General features: G+C 32.0%; 1 non-coding gene across 1 annotated transcript; it reads right to left on the reverse strand.

The window, feature by feature from the left end:
• Positions 1 to 3,133: 3,133 nt before the first annotated feature.
• Positions 3,134 to 3,220, reverse strand: LOC133828423 (small nucleolar RNA R11/Z151). The gene has a single exon (XR_009891035.1). It is a non-coding gene; the product is annotated as a small nucleolar RNA R11/Z151 (small nucleolar RNA).
• Between the last annotated feature and the right edge of the window lie 19,511 nt (positions 3,221 to 22,731).

The raw sequence follows: 22,731 nt of genomic DNA on the forward strand, positions 1-22,731 counted from the left end.
GTGAAAAATATTCAATAAGACAATGAATTGGCATTCCTTATCTGAGTAACATGCAACCTTATAACATTCCAAGAGCAATTAATATGCACAATTAGGTGACTCCATTACATGCTAAAGTAAACGTAACTACATACCTTCTTCACACTTATTTAGTAGTGTAAGTTCAAGTTTTGTAGATTTGTAAAAAATTGCATCAAAATAGAAAATTAACTCTACAATATTAAAGTATTCTATATACTCATTCACGAGCATATATATAAGAAAAAACAAATCTTAATCTTAAGCATAAGTAGACACATGCAAATTAATTAGTCATACATTAGCATACTTTTACTCACAGCAATTGACTCCTATTTATACATAGTATAGTTGACATAATGAAGGAACATACATAGTACATAAATAAATATACATAATATATCTACATTGTTGATAAAAATTAATATATAATTAAGTTGTAATTGATTTGCAACCACGTAATTGAATCAATCATATATAATTGTTGTGGTTCTCTATTAATTGATTGAAGTTTATACAAAAAAGTCCAAGCCATCCATAATCATTTTGGAGTGCTTAGGCTCTTGATCTAATCACACAAACAATTTAGTAAGTTGTTTACTAGCCTAGCAAACTGTCACAATCAACACAAACAAATCAAACAACACACAGGTTTTCATCCATATATCACCGCAGCACACAAATTCTCATAACCTACTTCACTAAGACATGTAAGTTTTCAACCTTCCATTATCACCGCAACACACATAATTCTCAGAACCTACTTCACTATGGATGAATATCTAAGATATCCAAATTCCAGTAAAGTTATACAATTTATATTCAAAATTGTGAAAGATTTAAAAATAAGAAAAATCAAATACAACATACCTCTTGCAAGCCAAGTTCCAATCCAATGGTTTAAGTTTGACATATCCACTTGGTCATATTCTATCCCGCTCCTCATATCCACTTGGTCATATTCTATAAAATTTAATTGCATATACACATAAATGTTAAAGCAACAATCACGGTTCACCACTTGTTCACCACTTGGTATATATACTAATAATGAATGATCTCATAATATTACCTAATCAAATCCAAATCCAATTTTTTTATTATATTTTTACCATGAAATGCATGAAATCATCCAAATTTTGGGATAAATTGGATCCAAATCACTCATTGTGATTTGAATTTTAATAGTGATAAGGTAATGCCCCGTAATATATCATCAAATTCAAACCAAGATTTGTCCTTTCTTGCCTATATGAATCTAATCAAATCCACCTTTCCAAAAAAATAAGAATAATAATAATATCAATTGTATTATGAACAATTCTCATCCATTTATTATCAAATTGTCTTGTACTTTATTAAAAAAAAAATAGTAGGGTTGTTCTTTGAATTTATCATAATTAGCAAGTAAAGAATTAATTTATCACTATGTTAACAAGTAACGTGCAATTCATTTTCGACATTGAGTTCTCTAAGTTGTTCACCAAATAATATATAGTGTTGATATTCAACAAAAGCATATTTTTTTGGCATTTTATCAAACAACTTGAATGCATAATAAAAAATAGCAGCAACTTTGAATTTCAAAATCAAACCATTTGGACAGAGATTAATATACATAAAAGAACGTATGAGTTGTGTATTTATATACAAATAAATATAGTATAATGTTTCACAAGAGGTTGGAGAAACAAGAGCATAAAAAAAAGAGAAAAAATCTGATTTTTGTGTCATCAACCATATCACTTTCAGCAGCAAAATATATATATCATATTTACATACAACAGAGAGAGATACCATTGGTATACTACTGTTCACTTCAGCCCCATAGCTTAAAAATATAATATTAATTAATGGATCCACACAATATATATATTTATACACATACAGAGTATCTTTCTCATAACATACATTTATTTAAATTATTTATATGGTTTGTTTTAGATTTATATAGCGTTATATATATATGTATTTATATATGTACGTATAAATTGAAAATTGTATATTTAGAGAGATACCATGGGAGAGGTGAGTTACCGTTAGTGTAAGAGGGAGAGAGAGAGATCAAACCCAGCTGTTCCCAAAGCCCCCACAACGTACGTCGATCCCGGGATACTAAAACGGGATATTAAATATAATGACATAAGTTATTGCAACTTACCATAATTGGTATACTACAACGAAAATCACTCATCTAATCTCTTTTTTTTATTATTAAAGAGTGTACGCCCTGATTTTCCCACGGGGTGATTAGCAAGCTGAGCTGCGGCCTAATCATGATTATCTCGTGGACCTCCCCAAGACCGGAGCTTCCATCATAAGGTCGTACCTCATTAGCTCCGGGTAACCCCAAGGGTTCGCTGAGATTGCCTAAGACTGAGTCCGGACTCTGTAGGCCGAAGGTCGGATTAGGTATCCAGATCGTGGTCCGAGCTGGACCTGGGGACTATGACCCGTTGCAAAGTCAACACACGCAAGGTAAACGTGCACATATCAGACATCACGTGTCTGATATGCCCCTGACTTCTCGAACACGCAGCAGGAACGTGCGTATTCAAACACCCACGACTGGGTTGGGCCGTGCGGCCCATTATCTCCTTACCTATTGATTTGACCTCACTTATGTGTCAGGTTTAGGAATTAATCATGAATATCACAGAGTTGATACGATAGGTAAGATGGTCATGGGATGACCTTCTTACCAACTCCCAGGTGCCTTCTCCTATAAATATGGAGACCTTGGGAGTTGATAAGGGTTGGATTATCTCTTGTAAAAAAATATCCTGTAATCATATACCCAGAATATAGCAATAATATTGACTAGTGGTATATAAGGATTTTAACCTTTGAACCACTTAAAAATTGTGTCTTGAGTCACAATTTCATTTTTCTAAGATCACACATCTGCTTCGGTTCATTATTAGCACTAATCCATTTCTCTTCTTTTCTTAAATTACCTGTTGGTGAAGAACCGCGTCAACAAAGAGTACCCTTAAAAAAAAAAAACTCATATATACTAAGGATATATTTTTTTGCATGAAAATGCAACTTTTCAAAAGAAACATTATTTTTTATTAGACATTGTTTTTCTGTTAAAATTCTATTAATAAAAAAAGGGCTTTAGTGTGTGTAACATTATGATCATTGACTATAAAATCTCACCGAAATCCACTAAGATAATTAATGTTATCATCATAAGCCTAATTTTAATAATAAAAGATGTAAATCTTCAAAGGTTCGAAATAAGATTCTAGAAATATGCCCAGATAAGAAACTCTAGTCAACAAAAATAGCTTCATCAGCATAAATTTCTATCAATTCTCTTTCGATCAAATTAATTATCTAATTGGAAATGCCATGAATATTTTACTTGAGAAGTCAGAGAAGTTTCTGAAGAAAAAACTCGGATTATGTTCAATTACACTCCTGAAAACCAAATCAAGAAACTAAAATAATAAAGGATCGAAAATGGAATGTCAAAACCAAAAGGATAAAAAAAAGAAAAAATCACTATTAGAGAAAAACATAATTCATGCCCAAAATCTAATAAAACTTAACTGAAATGATAATGAAGAGAATAAAAGAGTCTTTAATTAAAGACCAACAGTAAATTTGAGAGCTATGCTCAGACTCAAACATAAAACTTCAACATCAACTCATCGTGAAGGCTCAAAAATATATTTAATCCCTAATATCAAACAAGAATAACAAATATATATTTATATATGTGTATATATAAGTCCCTAACTAGTCTAGTCTCAAATAAAAAATATTTAGGTAAACAAAATGAGTCAAGAACAAGAAAAGGCAAGAGTTGTAGGAGGAGTAAGAATAGAGAAGCCTTGTAGAACCAAAAAAACAAAGCATAATCCTCAAACAAAATCAAACCTATAACTGAGAAGATCACACATATCAGCAAGGCCACAATGCATCACTGACACTCCCCTGAAAACGAAGCAAAACCCAGAGGAACATAACAAATATCAGAGATCAGAACAAAGGAGTCCAAAATCCCCAAACACCAGACCCTAGATTAATAATATTCAGATGAAAGAGCAAGTTCTAACTAAACATTCAAACAAAATCAAACCAGTGAGAGATAAACAACTACAGGGAATAAAATGAGAGAGGAAGAGAGAACCTTAGATGAATAGAACCCATTGGTGAATCCACTTGATCAGAAGCGCATTAGAAGGTGTCAAAGAATATGCTCGTGGCTATGAGAACCACCAATCACCGCCAGCCAAGAACCACCCGTCGATGAGCCAGAAGTCTTGTGTCGATGAACTCTTGCGTCGCCTGAAGCCATCGCCGAGAAGAACCAAGTGTGTTGAGCCCCTACGTCACCGAGAACCACCCAACTTGAAGCCTTGCGACATAGTCGTCTGCCGTCGAGGAGATTTAGGCTAGTCCCTGTCTTGCCGAATGAGAATAACCCAACCTCTTTTCCTTGTAGCTGAAAAAGTTAATGAACCCTAATACTAAAAGCCTCAATTCAGTTTTTCAATGAAAAACAGTCCCAATTCGAAAAAAAATTGTGTCCCTTGTCCCTTTTTTAATTCAATGTTTTAGGGCTTGCATTAGAAGCCCTTAATGCTTTTTTAGGACTTGTAAAGCTAGTCCTTAAAAGCCACTGACCAATTTCATTTCCTCATGATTTTTTAGGACTCACATATTTTATTAGGAGACTCATTGCGAGTCCTAAAATGTGTTTTTTAAGGACTCTCAAAAAGTGTCCTAAAAACACCAGATACATTTTTAAAGACTTACATTTAGATGCATGTCCTAAAAAAGTGACTCGTAAGGGGTATTTTGTAGTAGTGAGAGTTAGAGGACTAAATAAATAATTAAATAATAAATAAAACTTTGAATAGTTAGAATTAACAAAATAAATTAAAGAATAAATTTAAAAAATTAGATAAATAATTAATATAATATTAACAATTTTAATAATTTTAAAATAAATTAAAAATTATAATTTAATTTATTATTAACAAATTTAGTAATTTAATTTGATATTAACAAATTTAATAATTTTAAAATAATAAGACACGGACACTATTAAAAATTCTACAAATGACCAGAGGATTGGTACAATGTTCTAGATAACCCAACCAATGATGTTAATAAGGAGTAGTGGAAGCAGATCTGTCAGATATCTACAAGTCCGAAATTTATTGTTCGCTCCCTAAAGAATAAGGAAAATTGGAAGAAACAGAAGTATTCTACATTGCAAGGTACAAAATCGCTGGCGGCCATCCGTCACGAAAGAGTAAGCGAAAGTTAAAATGTTATCAAAATTATTTTCTTTTAAATTATATGTTCTCTAACATTTTGGTTATATTTTTTTAGGCGAACACAAACCATATTGAGTCACGGAATGAATAACACTGGAAGAAAAAAACAAAAGATTTTGTGAACAACGATGTTCGCCAAGATTATGTAAGTTTGAATTATGTTTTTTTTAATATTCATAGAGTTATATCGATTGTTAGTGTCTCTAACGTAAACTGAAAATAGGAAAAACTGAAGGATGATTTTGAGTTACAAACTCAGCAAGCATCCGGTGCTGTTTCCAATGATGATGGTTCGACAATAGTTGATCCGGTGGAGGTGCTACAAAAAGTATTGGGCCAAAGGCGTGGACACGACCAAGGAGTGGGCCGCGAATTGAAGGGGTCGGGGTCATCATCTACCCAACACTTTCACTTCAGCAAGTCTCAAGCCCCTCCTCAACGTTCATCAGAATAGATAGAAAATTTGGAGAATAAGTTAAAGAATTTGACTAACGAAGTCAATTTCCTGTCTCAATTTCTTCCACCTTCTTTCGTCCTCCAAACATTCAGATGCCACCTATGCCTGATAGCAACAATATTTCTGGAGCTTCGTCTTCTCAACTTCCAACTCCAATCTATCCTTCCATGTACGGGGCAGCGCCGTCTCAACCTATGGCACCTCCATACATGTATGGAGCAACACCATCACCTTATCTGTGGCCAATTCCACAGTAATCGTAGCTGCCGTATCCCTACTTGTATGGGGCAGGATCGTTCGCATTATCTCCCCAATATCCCTGGCTGATGCCGCCACCACAACCACAACAAGAAGGCAATATGGAGGACGTGGCAGCTGATTTAGGAGACTAGGTTTATATTAATGTTAGTTATTGTTACATTATATTAACAATATGAATATTTGTTATCTTAATGAACTAATTTGAATATTTAATATAATATTTTTTAATATATCTATTTTCAATTATTTATTTTTTAATTATTAAAATAATTTTATTATTTTTTATAAATAAAATAGTATTAGGGGTGACATTGTCGCCCCTAATAATCAAGTATCAAGGGAGACTGGTGACATATCAGGGGCGACACATCGACCAAAAGTTATGCCACATGTGAAAAAATTTGGGGCGACATCTCAACTTTTAGGGGCGGGGGGTGACCCATTAGTTGTCCCTAATGTACACCATTAGGCGCATTTTATTAAGGGCGACACATCAGAGGCAACTTTTATGGTTATTAGGGGCGGCGCATGCTCATCTTTGTTGTAGTTTGGGGTTTGGGGTTTTCGTAGCCTGGGTTTGGGGTTTCAATGCAATTTTCGTCTAAGAGGATCGAGAGGGAAATGAGAATGACGATTGAAATTTTGACCTATATTAAGTTGGGCGTTGGTTCTAAACCGTTTTATCAATAACGTCGATTTTCAATTGACGCTAACCTAACTAAAAATGAAATGCAACATTTCTTTGGAACATAAGCGTCGGTGGTGAACCGACGTTATTGACCTCATGTACCAGCATCGGGGTAGTAATCGATGCTGTTAGTTAACAACTGAGTCGGTTGTGAACCGACCTTATTGACATTAGATTATCAATTGCGTCAGTTCACACAGTAAACTGACGCTAACAAGCAACGTCGTAGGTAGTTTTTGGCATAGTGATTCCATTAGTCAATCTTTACTATCTATTATTTTTATTTTATTGGATAAAGATTCTTTACAAGTACAAAAGAAATTTCTTAAATAAACTATTTACGAGGCACACCCAAACCATAACAGCCACGTCCTTCGCAATAGTGTCATTCAACTTTTTTCTTATATTATATTTATACGGATATTCATTATTTCTGATTCATGTTGGAAATTAGATGAGAGACATTTATGAATATTTTTATAGGACATTGTTCGGTGACTAACGCTATTTGATACACTTTAAGGTAATTAGTATAATTTAATATTAGATCTCATATGTTTTATCTAAATAACCAGATTCAACATGCTATATTAATTATTGTTGCATCAGCTGGTGTTAAACAATATTCGTATCTCATAACAATACTCAATATTTACAAGGCATTGACAAGAATTAAACAGGCACAGTACAGTGATTTCTCGCTCTATTTTAATTAGTTTCTAACTTTAGCAGGAACTAATAGCTAGCTAAGATGTGATAATATTTTTATTTATTTAAAAAGGTGTAATAAAGCTAAAACCTATAGTGGAGTAGACAATTAACTTTATAAATGTTGCTATTTAGTTCCTTTATTCACTGAGGCCATATAAATATATATATAGCATGAATGTCTGAATTTTATTTTTTGCAATTAAATTAATTGGTTTTGATAGCAAATTAAGTCTAACTTTATTGCTTTTTCACCAATTTCCCTTTCCTTTTTCATTTTCTGCGATAAACTAAGTTTCAGCATGACTATATATCTACAAAATTAGGGCAAAAAATGAGGTTGATTTTATGTGATTAAATAATGTTCATAATTCAAATTAATTGTTCTTAAAAATGTGATTACGTACGTATCTTTTTCTGTACTTCAATAGTATACCACCAAGTGAAGATGGTCCCTATAATTAATTAGATATCAAATTTTTGTTAATATTTTGAGAATAAAAGCTGTTGATAAAATAAAAATTTGTATCATCATCCACTTTTACCTATTTTCACATCATCATATCTAAACCTCGTAAATACCTTTTTACTAAAAAATCTATAAAATAATAAATGTAAAAACAAATTCCAAATTTAATAATTGAGAATAATATGTTATATCAGTTTATTTTGTGATAAATACGTTAGTGATATCGTCATCTTGCAAAAAATATTGCAATTAATCTAAATTTGTAGTATAGTGAAAATTACGTTAGTCAACGGTCATTATCTTATTAGATTTTGAAAGTGAACAACACAATGTAATTTTTTTTTATATAAAAACGACTTTAAAATATAATTATTGTACATTAATTAAAGTTAAAACTAGCATTTTCACATTTGTCATTTGTACGTGTAGCTTAATGCAGAAATTGTTTAGAAACTCACCACAGAAAAATAAAAAAAGACAATATTAATTAGTACAATAGAAAGTCTTAATTAATTATTCTGAAGGCAGGAAGGAAACAAAATCACGTGGGAGACCAAATAAGTCTTTCCAATTTGTCACTGTATATACGAGCAACTTCAATCCTTATTATGATTTAATAAGTCAAGATATATTGATATCTATTGAAAAATTAGGAATACGTCTCTCTTTTGACGAAATATAATAAATATTGGACTTGTCTAAAATTTATTGGAAAAGAGAGAGAGAGAAGTGTTATAATTGGTTGCTAGTAGCCTAGTATATTGGTGAAGATTGGTATATAGTCACGTTTTTTTAATGTTGTTTTTCTTTTTCTCTCTTAAAAAAGATGACGTTATTAATTAATTGCTAGTATATGTATATGTGTTGTTCATACACAGTTATTTATTTCTCTCTGACATGCATGCATCTGCTACTATATTTCATAGTTGTTTGGAGAGACACAAATAGGTCAAGAGAATTTAGTCCATTTATATTTTAAAGAGTAAGAGAATAGTATTAAGTATTAATTCTCCATACTAGTTCAATTTATATACACGTTGACGTGTGTATGTGCTTGTGAAGTTGGAATCAAACTACTAATGTCTTTTGCTCAAATAAATCCAACTCTGTTAATGTGGAATCATTATCGATATGAAATTTATACAAAGAAATGTCAAAATTAGAAAAATCCACTAAGGTCCCACGCAAAGTTACAATCTTTCTTAATTTCTAAAGATCTATGAACTTGGAATTATTAGTTTTATTTATGAATAATATATATATATATATTATATCTACATTTATGATCAATTAATAACAAGATTGTCGCTAGGGCGATATTGTGCTCAAACATAGCTGATGTATATTAAGAGACGAAACCTTAATTTTCACTAATGAAGGCCACATATAAACCACAATTTAGAAAAAATTAATAATAAATTACAAAAGATAGTTAACCAACAGACATATTAAGTCATTATAGAGGTCAAAATCTCTTAAAAAGACAAACAATACAAAATTATAAATGGTTAAATGCTCATTTTTTTTCTTTCAAAAGATTAAAGATTATAAGAACACAATTATTAGAAGTTAAAACACGGCTAACATATGCACAAAAACGGAGAAGCTCCGGCTGGTGGAGAGGGCTTGGAGGGCGACTGCAAGGTGAAAGAGAATCGGGATTCTAGAGAATTTACTCGGTACTAAAAAGGTGTCCAAAATTGTAATATACAATAATTATCATACACGCAGAAACCAAGCCACATGATCAATTTTTATTTTCTAAACTCTTTACAAAATAGCTAGCATTTTCAGTTATATACCTTGAATGTAGATCATATACTCTTAATATAATGTAAATATATGTGGCTTTTTATTGTATTATTATATTATACAGATATTTTTAGGCATTTTATAAAGAGACACTTTTCAAAGTTTTTTCTAGATTCCACAAATTATCCTACTAAAATCAAACACCACACAAGTATTCATTAAAAAAAATGAATAAGAGAATTAATTACTAATGAGTATTAGTAGTGTCCAACACTACAAAGATGTGACATAATATTATTGTACTACTACAAAAATAGCATTTAACTTCGGTTTTCGCTGAAATAGGAACTAAAATCTATCCATGCGAAATTAAAAGTCTTACAAAACTTGAAATTAAAAATTAAGAATAGACTTCAGTTATTACATAAAAGTTGAAGTCTATTCATACAATTTAACTTCGGTTTTTATGTAATAACCGTAGTTAAAGAGTTCTAGTGTGGGTATTTAAACCCTTTAACTTCGGTTATTACATAAAAAAGGTTAACCTTGAACTTTGGTTTTTATGTAATAATCAAAGTTAAATGGTTATTTAAAAAAATATTTTGTAATAATCGAATTATATATATTTTTATTTTGTAATAATGGAAATATATATATATTTTTTTATATTATATAACCAAAATTTTATTTTAGATTTAATATTTAGAAATCCAATTTAGTTTAATATAGATAATGTTTTATTTCCTTTACTAACATTATTATGATTTAATTAATCATTTACATAAATAAAATTCATCAAGTTTGTAATCTTATAAAAGCATTCATATACAAAACATTCATTCTTTTGTCTAAAAAAAATATAGCATTCATACAAATCGACATAATTATAAGTAGCTATACAACTAAATTCACCTAATAATAAATAAAAGTTGTCAATCTTGCTAACCATTCATGTTGTATTGGGAGGAGGTCATCGATCTCACTGTACACATTTTTCCCATCAAACTGTAAAATTGAAAAATAAAGATTAATGAGCATACTAATTATTTTGTAGTTTATCTTAAGCCAAAATAAATTATAAAAATAAAAACAAACATACTTTATTCTTTAGGACTTCCAATGCATTCGCTGCCCTTACAAGATCCCGGGTGTATTTTAATACGTAGAAACCACATTCATGACTCTTTAGCTGTTTTTGGCACTGAATATTGAAGATCTTTGTAAACTTCCTAAGCATGGAATTTGAAGAAGTCTTTTCCTATGCACTATATTAAGAAATTAAAGATGTAAAAAATTCAATAATTTAAACTTGAAAATTTAAGAAACATAATTTTAAAAATAAAATTTACCTCATCATCAATGCATCAATTTGTGGAGGTCGTTCATGTACATTTAATGGGTCCATAAATACGACATTTCATTGTGGCATAGCGATCACTAGCATCCAATGTTTACTAAAATAATAATTAAGTTAAATTAATTAAATGATTTTGAAAAGAGTAGTTAAAGTAGTTTTAGGTAGTTCTTACCTCACGTTTCAAGAAATAAAGCACATTTGTCCTAGTCTATCCATTGTCATCAACCAATAATTGACCATAATTGAAGTTGTATGCTTCACATCTTGTACATTGTTAGTACTAAGAAGCTCAGTATAAAAAAACTTGAAATAGACACGTGTATTTTTCGTAAAGGCTCTCCCAAATGCATCTGTAAAAATTTCTAAAGTATTAAATATTTTTTAAAAAATTTGGCAGAGTTTCCCTTATAAATAAGACTACCCAAATATGTTAACATTCAATTTACAGCTAAAATATTCCACAGTTCACAGAGGAGATAAGTATAATCATGTCAAGTTTATCTTAAATTAAAGATTAAGTTGAAGTTGAAGGGATACCTCATGCTAAAAAGCATGGTTGAGCCTCTAATATTATACAAAGTTGCTACTTGCTCTACATCTTTTGAAGTGATGAAGATAGACTCGCGACCCATAACTGATTGGTCAATGAGAATTACTATGAATCATATTGTTCCTTTAATCGAACAATATTCCTTCACAATAAATCTAAGACTAATGTGGATGTGATTCATTATATGATGATTGTATTGTTGGGGTTTTATTTCAGCTTCTCCTACATTGATGTGAGATCCAACTGATGACAAATGTGGGCTAGGCATGGATTTACGTTTCACCTTGGACGCACTTCTTGCCATTGCAAGGTTCATTTGTAGGGGACCCTGTATAATATCATTTAAACCATTAATACTATATACATATATAACAAATGAATTAAGTGATGAATTATTTTATACCTGATGAGTAATAATTAAATGCTTGGGCCAAGGAAGGAATGTATCGCTTGTATCACGAACATATCGTAGTTCACCAACTACAATTGGGATTTCAACATCTTTTTGTATAAAATTGGTGACCAAAAATCGCGCGACCGAATCATCTAGTTGAATTGTATGAATTGTGACATGGCCCACTGAATCAATGATGACACCCTCATCCACTACGTTGTGAATATTATCTTAACATAGTTTCACAACGTTGTTATGTTGTGGAGGGAACTGATACATAACAGGTTGAAATTATTCTTCAATGTTCTCTTCATTATTGTATTCTACTTAAGTGTCCCCATTCTCCTCTTCATTGTAGAATTGTTCTTCATTCTCATTCTCCTCTGATTGTCTAGCTCTTTCCCTATTCAGCTCTTCAATTTCTTTTATGAGTCTAGCAATCTGGTTTTCTTTCTAAGAAACAACATCTGGCACTTTCCTTTTCTTTCTTCCAAACAATGCAAAAATTTAGCACTAAACCTACAAAATAATCAACCAAGTTAATCATTTCAGTTAAGTAAATACAAAGCTAACAGAAATTAAGAAGTATCATACCTAGCAGCTCAAACATGACATGAGTACTTAGGTGTCTGTAACGCTTGAGTCAAGATGTCATCCCGACCTTTAGCTACAATTTCACCATGACTACCTTTTTCTTTAAATTCCTCCTATTCAACATACCATTAATCAATAAAATTAATAATTTATACAAATTGAAGTTAGTTTAATCATTGTTACATTACTTTAGATCACTTACTATCTTCTCTTGAATCTGTATGTCCAATTTTGTGACAAGAACATTTTTTTTCTCACAAGGTTTTAGCCAAACCTCATGGCATTCTACATTTTGCACACCTCGTTCTTTTTTCTACAACATACAAGATAATTGAAGTTATTTGGTGATACTCAATATATGCTAATCACTAATGTGAATTACTTACCAAATCCTCTCTAATATTCACCATGCCCCTGCGAGATGGGCGATGTCTCGACGTATTTTGTAGAGCTCATTCTGATTGTGCTTTCCTGAATTCCTACAAAAAACACATTTAATTTTAAGTAACTAAACACTTATTGATATTTCAGACTAAGTTTGCACAGAAAATAGTACATGAAACTCTGGAGATAGACGATGTTGGACAAACTGTAGGCAGTCCTTGTGGTCGATTTCAGGGTATTCTGATGGGACATGTGAGAGTTGTTCCATCATGCTCGCATTTTCCAAAGGGTAGATGTATTTGGTTGTGATATAAGTCTTAAAACCCTTCATCATTCTTCCAGCAATTTTCAAGCACTATTTCTTCCATGACTCTGGAACGCTGTAGCCACCCTGAAAATATAAAAAAAAAATCAATTAAATTTAAACAATAAATTCAAATGAACACTGAAGCATTATACATTCCATAGAATAACTTACATATATATATATCGGTCCAAATATTATCTTTCAAATGTTGTGGGACACGCCTCCAATCAGCATAATTCAGAGAGATTGACTTTCTATATATAACTCCAAGGTATGAAATCATCACTGAATATGCATCTCCAAAAGGTTCTCCCTATTATTGTACTCAAGGTCTGCCCTGATTCATTTATCTTTCCATTGATTTACATGGCCCATCTTTGTAGGACCTTTCTTATTTGGCATAGTCTCATCTCCTGGATCTGTCATCTACAACATAAACATCAATTTAACAATTATTAGTAGCCATTTATACATTACTAAAAACATACACATAATTAGGACATAAATAAACACATATTACTCACTAAACACGCTTTCTTTTCTTTTTGGTCGTTGGACAATCGACCAATGTTCCTTCTCCAATGCCGCTTCCAATGTATTCACCGTCATTGTCTTCTGAACAATCATGTCTTTTCTCAACTTGTTCATGTATCGGCTGTCCAACAATGAAACAATCATGACATAAATCATTATTTTCCTCATCATCTTCATTCTCTAAAAACTTCCTCTTCGGGACTGTTAAAACAACGAACCATTTAGCATCAACTGGATCAGTTATATAAAACACATGTTTTGCTTAGGTAGCCATGATGAAAGGATTGTTCTTGCTTCCTTTTTTACTTAAATCAACCAAAGTAAATCCAAGCTCGTCTGTTCTATTCTAATTCCAACATGTTGTCTACCCAAGAACATTTAAGAAGGGGAATTTGAAACAATGAATAATGAAGTTCTCATATTTATTCAATAACCCCATAATATGTCATAGTACGTGAAACTGGATTATTTTCTTTTGCAATTGTAAAATGGATTGCTTCTGTAATAATACTTACCCCACTATTTTGAACCATTCAAGCATCATATCTTGACTTTATATGAAATCGTTTTCCCCTGACAATATAAGCATGATGTTTTATTACTTCAATGCTTGCTCCAAGAGATATGTGACTCAACGCATCCAACACTTCATGATTTTGTTCTCCCAACTTTGTTAGAATAGTATGCTTCAACCACCTAATAAATTTTTTACAATGTTCATCTATAACTCATTTCTGTTTATTTTTAACATTGTTTGGAACCATTGATTGTAATAACTGCATGTGCTCACTACAAATAAACATTAATGGCTTAAAATTTAAGCAAAACATAAATGAGATTGTAACAAATGAGTGTTAAACCATCATATACCTCAACACCATTTTCATACAACTCTTTCAAATCATCAATTAATTGTGCCAAATAAACATCAATATCATGTTCTGGTTGTTTTGGGCCTAAAATCATTAACGAAAGCATCATAAACTTTCTTTTTCATGACTAACCATGGAGGAAGATTGTACATAACAATGAAGATGGGCCACGAACTATGCCGACTACTCAGAGATCTGTGTGGGTTTACTCCATCGACGGATAAACCTAGACGAAGATATCTTAGTTCAGTTTTAAATTATGGATTCAAGTGATTTACTTTTTTCCAAGCTTGTGAGTCAACAGGATGTCGGAGTATGTCATCTTTCACTCGCCTTGTCTCGTGCCATTTTAAGTTTTCAAAGTGCTCTGCATTTCGATATAACCGCTTAAGCTAAGAAATCAAAGGCAAGTACCACATCACTTTTTGAGGAATAAGTTTCCTAATTTCCTTACTCTTGTTACATTTTTACTACGGTAAACCACATTATGGGAAAGTGTCAATGTCTGCATACTCTTTACGATATAAAACACAATCGTTCGGACATGCATGGATCTTTTCATACTTCAACCCTATCAAATTTATAGTTTTTCCCCATTTCATATGTAGACTTTGGGAAGAAGTTATCTAAAGGAAAAATCTCCTTAAAAGCAGTTAGAAATTGACTAAAACATTTATCGCTCACTCTATTTTCTGCTTTTATGTTGTAAAATTTCACCATTGTAGGTAATCTTAGCTTGTTGCAACCATTGAAAAACGGTTTATCTACATCTCTAACCAAATTATCAAAATTTTATGGATCAACAACAAACTCATCTTGAGCTTCATCAAGCAATTCCATAGGATGATCATCAAAATCATTAGAATCAAAATCATCTACCCCTCACCTCCCTAACGGATATAGGTCATTATTTGATAATTCTCCATGCCAATACCACGTAGTATAACTTCTATTGAATCCCCAAAAAAATGCATGATCTTTTATCATGGTAATATTCCCTTTTGACCCATTACCACAATCTACACATGGACAAGGAATTCTTTTAGGATCAATACAGTTCTTTAAGAAAAACTCTATTTTTTTTTTAATCCATCTTGAAATTGTGGTGTTTCTCTCCCCTCATGCATCCAAAATTTATCCATAATAATAATAAAAAAAAACAATTCCTATTAACTTTTTTTTTTTAAAATATCACATATTAAAAAACTTGTTCAATTAATAAATCCTAAAAAAATTGAGTTGAGTTTCCTCTATTTATATAATATATAAATGTGAATATGTTTATACGTATATAAATGTGAATGTGAATAATATTTTTAAATTGTGTGGTAGGTTAGATTAATATGATTAGATATTTATAATATATGTATGCTCTAGGACTGATTTTTTAGTTTTTATGCAGATTTTAAATTTTGGGATAAATTAGATTACAACCATTATGCTGCCGAAAATTTTGTAGATTTAGAAAAAATAAACATTACAAAATAGTTTTAAAGTTAGTGTGATTAAATTTTTTAATTAATAAATTTTAAAGCAATTAATAAAAATTTATTTAATAAATTATAAAGTGTAAATTAAAATAATAATTTGACAACTATAAAACTTTATTATTATTATTTTATAAAATAAGTAGAAATTAAAATAACAATTTTTAATGGTAAATTAATAAATTTATAATTAATATTTAATTATTTAATTAATTTTATGATATATTCATAAAATTTGATAATTTATGTAGATAAAATAGGTAATTAAGTTAACTTTACTCTTAAAATTAATTTAAAATTAAAATAATAAAACTTTATTGTTATTTAAAAAAAATAAATGAAAAATATATTAAGAATTTGTTAATTATTAAATAGCATAATAATAATTATAATTAAATATTTGATTATATAATGAAACTTTGTAATACATTCATAACTAACAATAATATATATTCATAAAATTTGATAATATATATTCATAAAATTCAATAATTTATTCATAAGATTCATAATTTACTTAAAAAAAAATTAGTGTTTTGGTGATAAAAAAATTATTACCAAATAAAGGTAGTTTTTTATGATTATCACATTGTGATAATTTATTTTCCACTTGAATCACTAATGACGATTGACAAGAGTTTGATAATTAATAGACAACATAACTCTGATGAGTTTTAGAATGATCTTCATGCATTTATACAAATGGGCAAGAATCATGTGAATGCTTCAGGAGGATTCAGGTGCCCATGGGTTCAGTGTGTCAGTTTGCTGAGTCAGAAATTGGATGTGGTGGCCCACATACACATATATGAGTTTCTGCAACAATATGTGAAGTGGACCTACCACGGTGAAGTTGATATGCCTCCAGTTGTGGATGATGGGGCTCCAATGACTGATGAGATGATTGACATCATCAATGATGTTATTGGTAAACAAGACACTAATGAAGAAGGTGTAAATGAAGGAATTTCAGATGGTGGTGGAAATAGTGCGGAGAATCAAATTTGATGACCTGTTTCAATAGGTCGAAGCTGAGTTATACCCTGGTTGTACTTGGTTGTCTTCCTTGAACTTCTTGGCGAAGATGTTGCACATGAAGGTTATGAATAAATGGACAAATAGTTCCTTTGATGAACTTTTGAAGTTTATGTAATTTTCATTCCTGAAGGAGAATAAGATTCTAGCTTCATACTATGAGTATAAGAAAAAAAATGAGGAAGTTAGGGTTAGGTTATCAATCAATTCATGCTTGCAAGTACGACTGTTTCTTGTTCTGGAAGGCGAATTCCAAAAAATAGAGTTGTTCTGTATGTGGTGAGAGTTGATGGGTTGACAAAGACACAAAGGGGAAAAAAGTCGCTCACAAAGTTTTGCAGTACTTCCCTTTGACTCATAGGTTGAAGCGTCTTTATGGTTCTAGGCATACAACAAATGATATGACCTAGCATAGTACGAGATGATCAAAAGAAAATGGTGTTATGCACCATCCTGTTGATGGGGGTGCTTGGAAACAATTTGATTCCAGATATTCAGATTTTGTCAAAGAACCCAGAAACGTTCGATTGGGTTTGGCTGCTAATGGTTTTAATCCATTTGGTAACATGAGTCTGTCTTACAGCATGTTGTCGGTAATATTTTGCACGTACAATATGCCTCCTTGGTTGTGCATGAAAGAGTCATCATTCATGCTGACCTTATTGATTTCCGGTCTGAAATCACATGGGAAGGGCATGGATGTCATTTTTAGGCCTGTGGTTGAAGAATTGAAGGAGTTGTGGGATGAAGGAGTTCAAACCAGAGACGTCGCAACAAACAATGTATTCAGAATGCATGCAGCACTATTATGGACTGTCAATGATTTTTCGGCCCGTAGTAGTTTGTCTGGTAGGAGTGACCAAGGATATATGACATGTCCGTCATGCAACGAAGACACTTCTTCAAGTCGGGTAATTGGGAAGAAGGCTTATATTGGTCATAGAAGATTCTTATCTTCTATGCATAAGTGGAGGAAGCATCGCTTGTTTGCCAGGTAAACATGTTAGTTTCAGAGGCGTGAAAAGAAAGCGAGATCCAAAAGAGCTTAATTGGAGTAAAAGAATATTTTCTTTGAACTTGATTATTGGTCTGAACTTGAAATGAAGCATAATTTAGATGTGATGCATGTAGAGAAAAATGTTTGCGGCAGTTTACTTGGTACTTTTCTTATGAATAAGAAATCTAAAGACGCCACCAACATACAATTAGACTTGAAGAATTGGGGTATCTGAGAAGAGTTTCACCTCAAGGAAGATGATACGAAGTTGATCAAACCACATCCTATGTAATCTTTCACACCTGATGATAGATGGTTTTTTTGTCAGTTCATAAAATGAGTTAGACTTCCTGATGACTTCAATTCAAATTTCTCTAAGAAAGTAACTAACAATGATGACAACATTGTTGGGTGGAAATCCCATGATTGTCACATTCTTATGCAACGTCTGTTGCAAGTAGGAGTTCAAGGCTACTTGAATAAGTCTATTTCGAAGACAATCATTGAGCTTTGCAATTTCTTTAAGCAAATTTGTGCTCGTACATTGGTTGTTTGAAACATGGAGAACGCAGAAGATCAAGTGATACATATTTTGTGCAAGTTAGAGTTAATTTTTCCTCCAGTCTTTTTTAACATAATAATTAATTTAATTCTTCATTTACCACAAGAACTTATCCTCGGAGGACCAGTTTACATGAGTTGGATGTATCCGTTTGAGCGTTATGTGAAGAAGTTGAAATATTATGTCAGGAATAAGGCGCGCCTTGAAGGTTCTAAGCAGAGGGTTATGTTACCGATGAAGATTTGACTTTTTGTTCTCAATATCTTCAGGGCGTAGAGACTAAATTTAATCATCCAGAATGAAATGTGAATATTGTTAGTCCTAAAAGACAATTGTCATTTTGTGAATCACAATGTCATCCAAGTAGCAAAAAGAAAATCACACCTCTTGACAATCTTCATCGAAGAAAAGTGGAGTGGTTTGTACTCAACAATTGCCTTGAAATCCAACCATATATAGAGTAAGTAGCTCGACACGTATATGAATTCATCAAAAAAAATTCATAGCCAACTGTTATCTTACATTAATCCTTGTGCTATAAAGTGAATGCCTTCAAGAAAATTCAAACACAAATCTTCAAAAAAAATTTCCTAGCTGGTTTAAATTGAAGGTAAATTATCAAAACTATAGAATTCTTACAAAATTCAAATTGATAATACTCATCTCATTGTGTTTTTTTTTTGTGTCATACTCTATAGATGTGTCGTCTGCGACAAGTAGAGTCAACTGGGTGTACCGATGAATTATTTGCTTTAGAAAATGGGTCCAATCAGAATGCATACTCCTACACTGCTTGCATTGTTAACAACGTGAAGTTTTTGGTACATAGTCGTGACGAAAGACGTACTAGTCAAAATAGTGGAGTTTTGGTGCCAAGAATCGATGATTTCACTTTCGATGGCCAACTTGAGGAGATTGTAGAGTTATGATATTCCCATGGTTACTCGGTAGTATTGTTTCGATGAAAATGATTCAACGTCAATGTAGGCAAGGGTCGAAATGTGACTGATAATAACATCACTAGTATCATGATTAATTCTGAATGGAACAAGAACGAGTAGTTTATTCTCGCCACTCAAGCATAACAAGTTTTTAACTTAGAAGATCCTTCAAGAAACAAAAATTGGAGGGTAGTAAAAGAAGTCAATCATCGAAAGATTTGGGAGTATCGATGACGATAACGAGGTTGATGTCATGCATGATAGTACTTCATCAAATTTTGTACTCACTGTGGAATTAGGAGGTTGGAGGTTATGCCTTTTGGATTGACTGGTCACACCAGAATAATTGGGGAAACGTCTCGATCTGTTTCAGATGTGGATGATGATTTCATCAATGACGATGATGATGAAAAAATTAGTGAAGATGATTTAGAAATTACAAATGATGTTGTAGGAATCAACATTGATGAGGAATAATATTTTCTTGTGAATATTCGTATTGTATGTTTTAATTTCAAGATTTTTCAATCAACATATGACTTTTCTCAACAATGTTTGTTTTTCAATAGTTTTCAATGCATCACCAAAATTTTAATGTGGATGCCCTACATTTTATTACTATTATTTTATAACTGATTTAAAGTTAATAATTATATAAACTATAAAGACAAGTCTACTGCTGTTGCTTGTTCTCATGGCAGTGATGGAGTGGGTGATCCTCCTCCTGATCCTACGCGGGTGCCTACTTCCTGTGAGATAGGGAAAATATTATAATTAGTCTATATCAGTAAATGAAAAATTGTTATTATTTTATTCATTTTGATTTTAATGTTTAATTAAAATAAGCATCGGCTGCCATGAAAAGAAGAGGTCGATCTTGATCCAAAAATTTGCAGCAGCTCGTCGATAACAATAAAGGTCCGTTGACTCTACAATTTGATATGAAGAAGGGAACCTACAAAGCAGCTTGTGATTTTGGGACATTTTTCATGAGACTTATTGGTAACCTTATTGGTCACCATGTGTCGTTATAATATGATTCGTGACAGAGTGTTCCGAATGAGCACAAAATAGGATTGATGCAAAAGATTGAGGTAAATTTATCAACTTATTCACACGTAATATTTTTTATAATTTCAAAATTCTAACAAATACGACTGTTTTTTGAAGGAATTTTTCATTCTTCCGCGAGCTCTCCCTGAGTGGCAACTGATAGAGACTAGCATTGAGCGAGAGTTTCAGGATCGCTACAAGGATAGAGAAGGTCGGAAGAAAAAACACTTCCACGAACATGAATGGTATGATGATATCGAGACAGCCAGAAAGAATCCATTGGAGGACATTGACAATGAGAGTTGGCAGAAGTTGGTTGACATTTTCACCACTCCACAGTTCATGGCGCACTCAAAGGAAAATACTGCCAGCAGAGCAAAACAGAAGTATCCAAGTATCAATGGATCGACCTCTTATGCTTCTACTCGATTTAAGAAGGTAAATAAAAATATATAGATAATTTGAAATATTTTCAGTTATCTTAATAATAATTTCAATATTTAACTAATATCTTGTTACATTTTGTTTTCTAAAGATGAAGCTTCAGACTAAGGAATTGCCCAGAATATTAATACATTCCATGAGATGCATAATCATCTAATAAGTGGATGGGTGAACACGAATGCTAAGGATGCATATGTAAGTAACTTTCGAAGTTTTGTATATATTTTTATTATTTAATTATATTATGTATTAATTATCTTGTTTCTAAACTGTAGGATGTCTTGCAGCAAGAAGTCTAGACACAATCCCAATCTAAATCTTCAGTAGGAAGTGCCTCTGTCGATGAGACACAAGTCGTCTCAAAGGTACTTGGTCAATGTCGTGGCCACAACCGAGGTATTGGACGCAAGTTGAATGGCACTAGTACCTTTGCATCAAGTGCCACCAAATCCTCTTCACAATCAAAGGAATCACCATTTACGTCCACCACAGTCGACCTTTCAATGGTACCAGTTGAGGTTTTCCAGTCCATGGTTCCAAACTTCTGTCAAGCCATTATGACCTAGAACAACAACTTCTAGCAAATGCAACAATTTATGCAAGCTACAAATACAAACATCCAAGCTCCACAATTTCAGCCTATGAACTCGGACGTGAATATGATACAATAGCGAACTTTCCAGGCTCGGGCCAATTTCTACCACAGTAGTCACAACAGCCACAACCACCACAGCTACCACAATAGCCCGACGATGATGAAGACTTTGGGATTAATTTAGATGACATTTAGTTTGGTTATATTATTCTTTTAAATTTATTAATATATTGTGTTGTTTTTTCACATTTTGGAGACTATACTACTTATGTTTGTACTATGTCGAACAAAATTATTTTTATCTTGATATCATATTAATAATAAATATAATTTTATTAATAATAAATTGGTTTTATTAAATAAATTTTAATTAATATAATTAATTAAATTTATTTAAAAAAATTATATACCTACAGCGATCACACGTCGTTGTAATAGGATGCTCGCTGAACACAAAAATATGATATTTTGTGACCCTACGGCGACGACATATCATCGTCGATGCAGATATATAAACCCAGACACTTTACAGTGATGACATGTCGTCGCTGTATATGTTGGTGGTCCATGGACCTACAACGACGACGTGTGTTTGCTGAAGAAGTTTTTGAAATTCAAATTTTCAAATTTTGCAACCACCAACAGCGCATCACAATATCCCAGTTCAACCTAAAAGAGGAATATCCTGCTACGACGACTGTGTTTTGTTGTCGATGTAGGTCGCTACACATACGGACCTACAACGATGACTTTTGGATCTACAGCGACGACAAAAGTAGTCGTTGTAGACCTATTTTCCTGTAGTAAGGTCAACAACTAATTACCAAGAACATAAAAAATATATATATTGTATAACACAAAATATGTTTCACATAGTATAAATGAAATTTAAAAGTTAAAAGTTAATATAATTAACAAGTCTAGACCACATGATCACATAAGATAACAAAACCATTTCCAAAATGGCTTTCTCAA

This window comes from Humulus lupulus, chromosome 3 (assembly GCF_963169125.1).
Source record: "Humulus lupulus chromosome 3, drHumLupu1.1, whole genome shotgun sequence".
Lineage (NCBI taxonomy): Eukaryota > Viridiplantae > Streptophyta > Magnoliopsida > Rosales > Cannabaceae > Humulus > Humulus lupulus.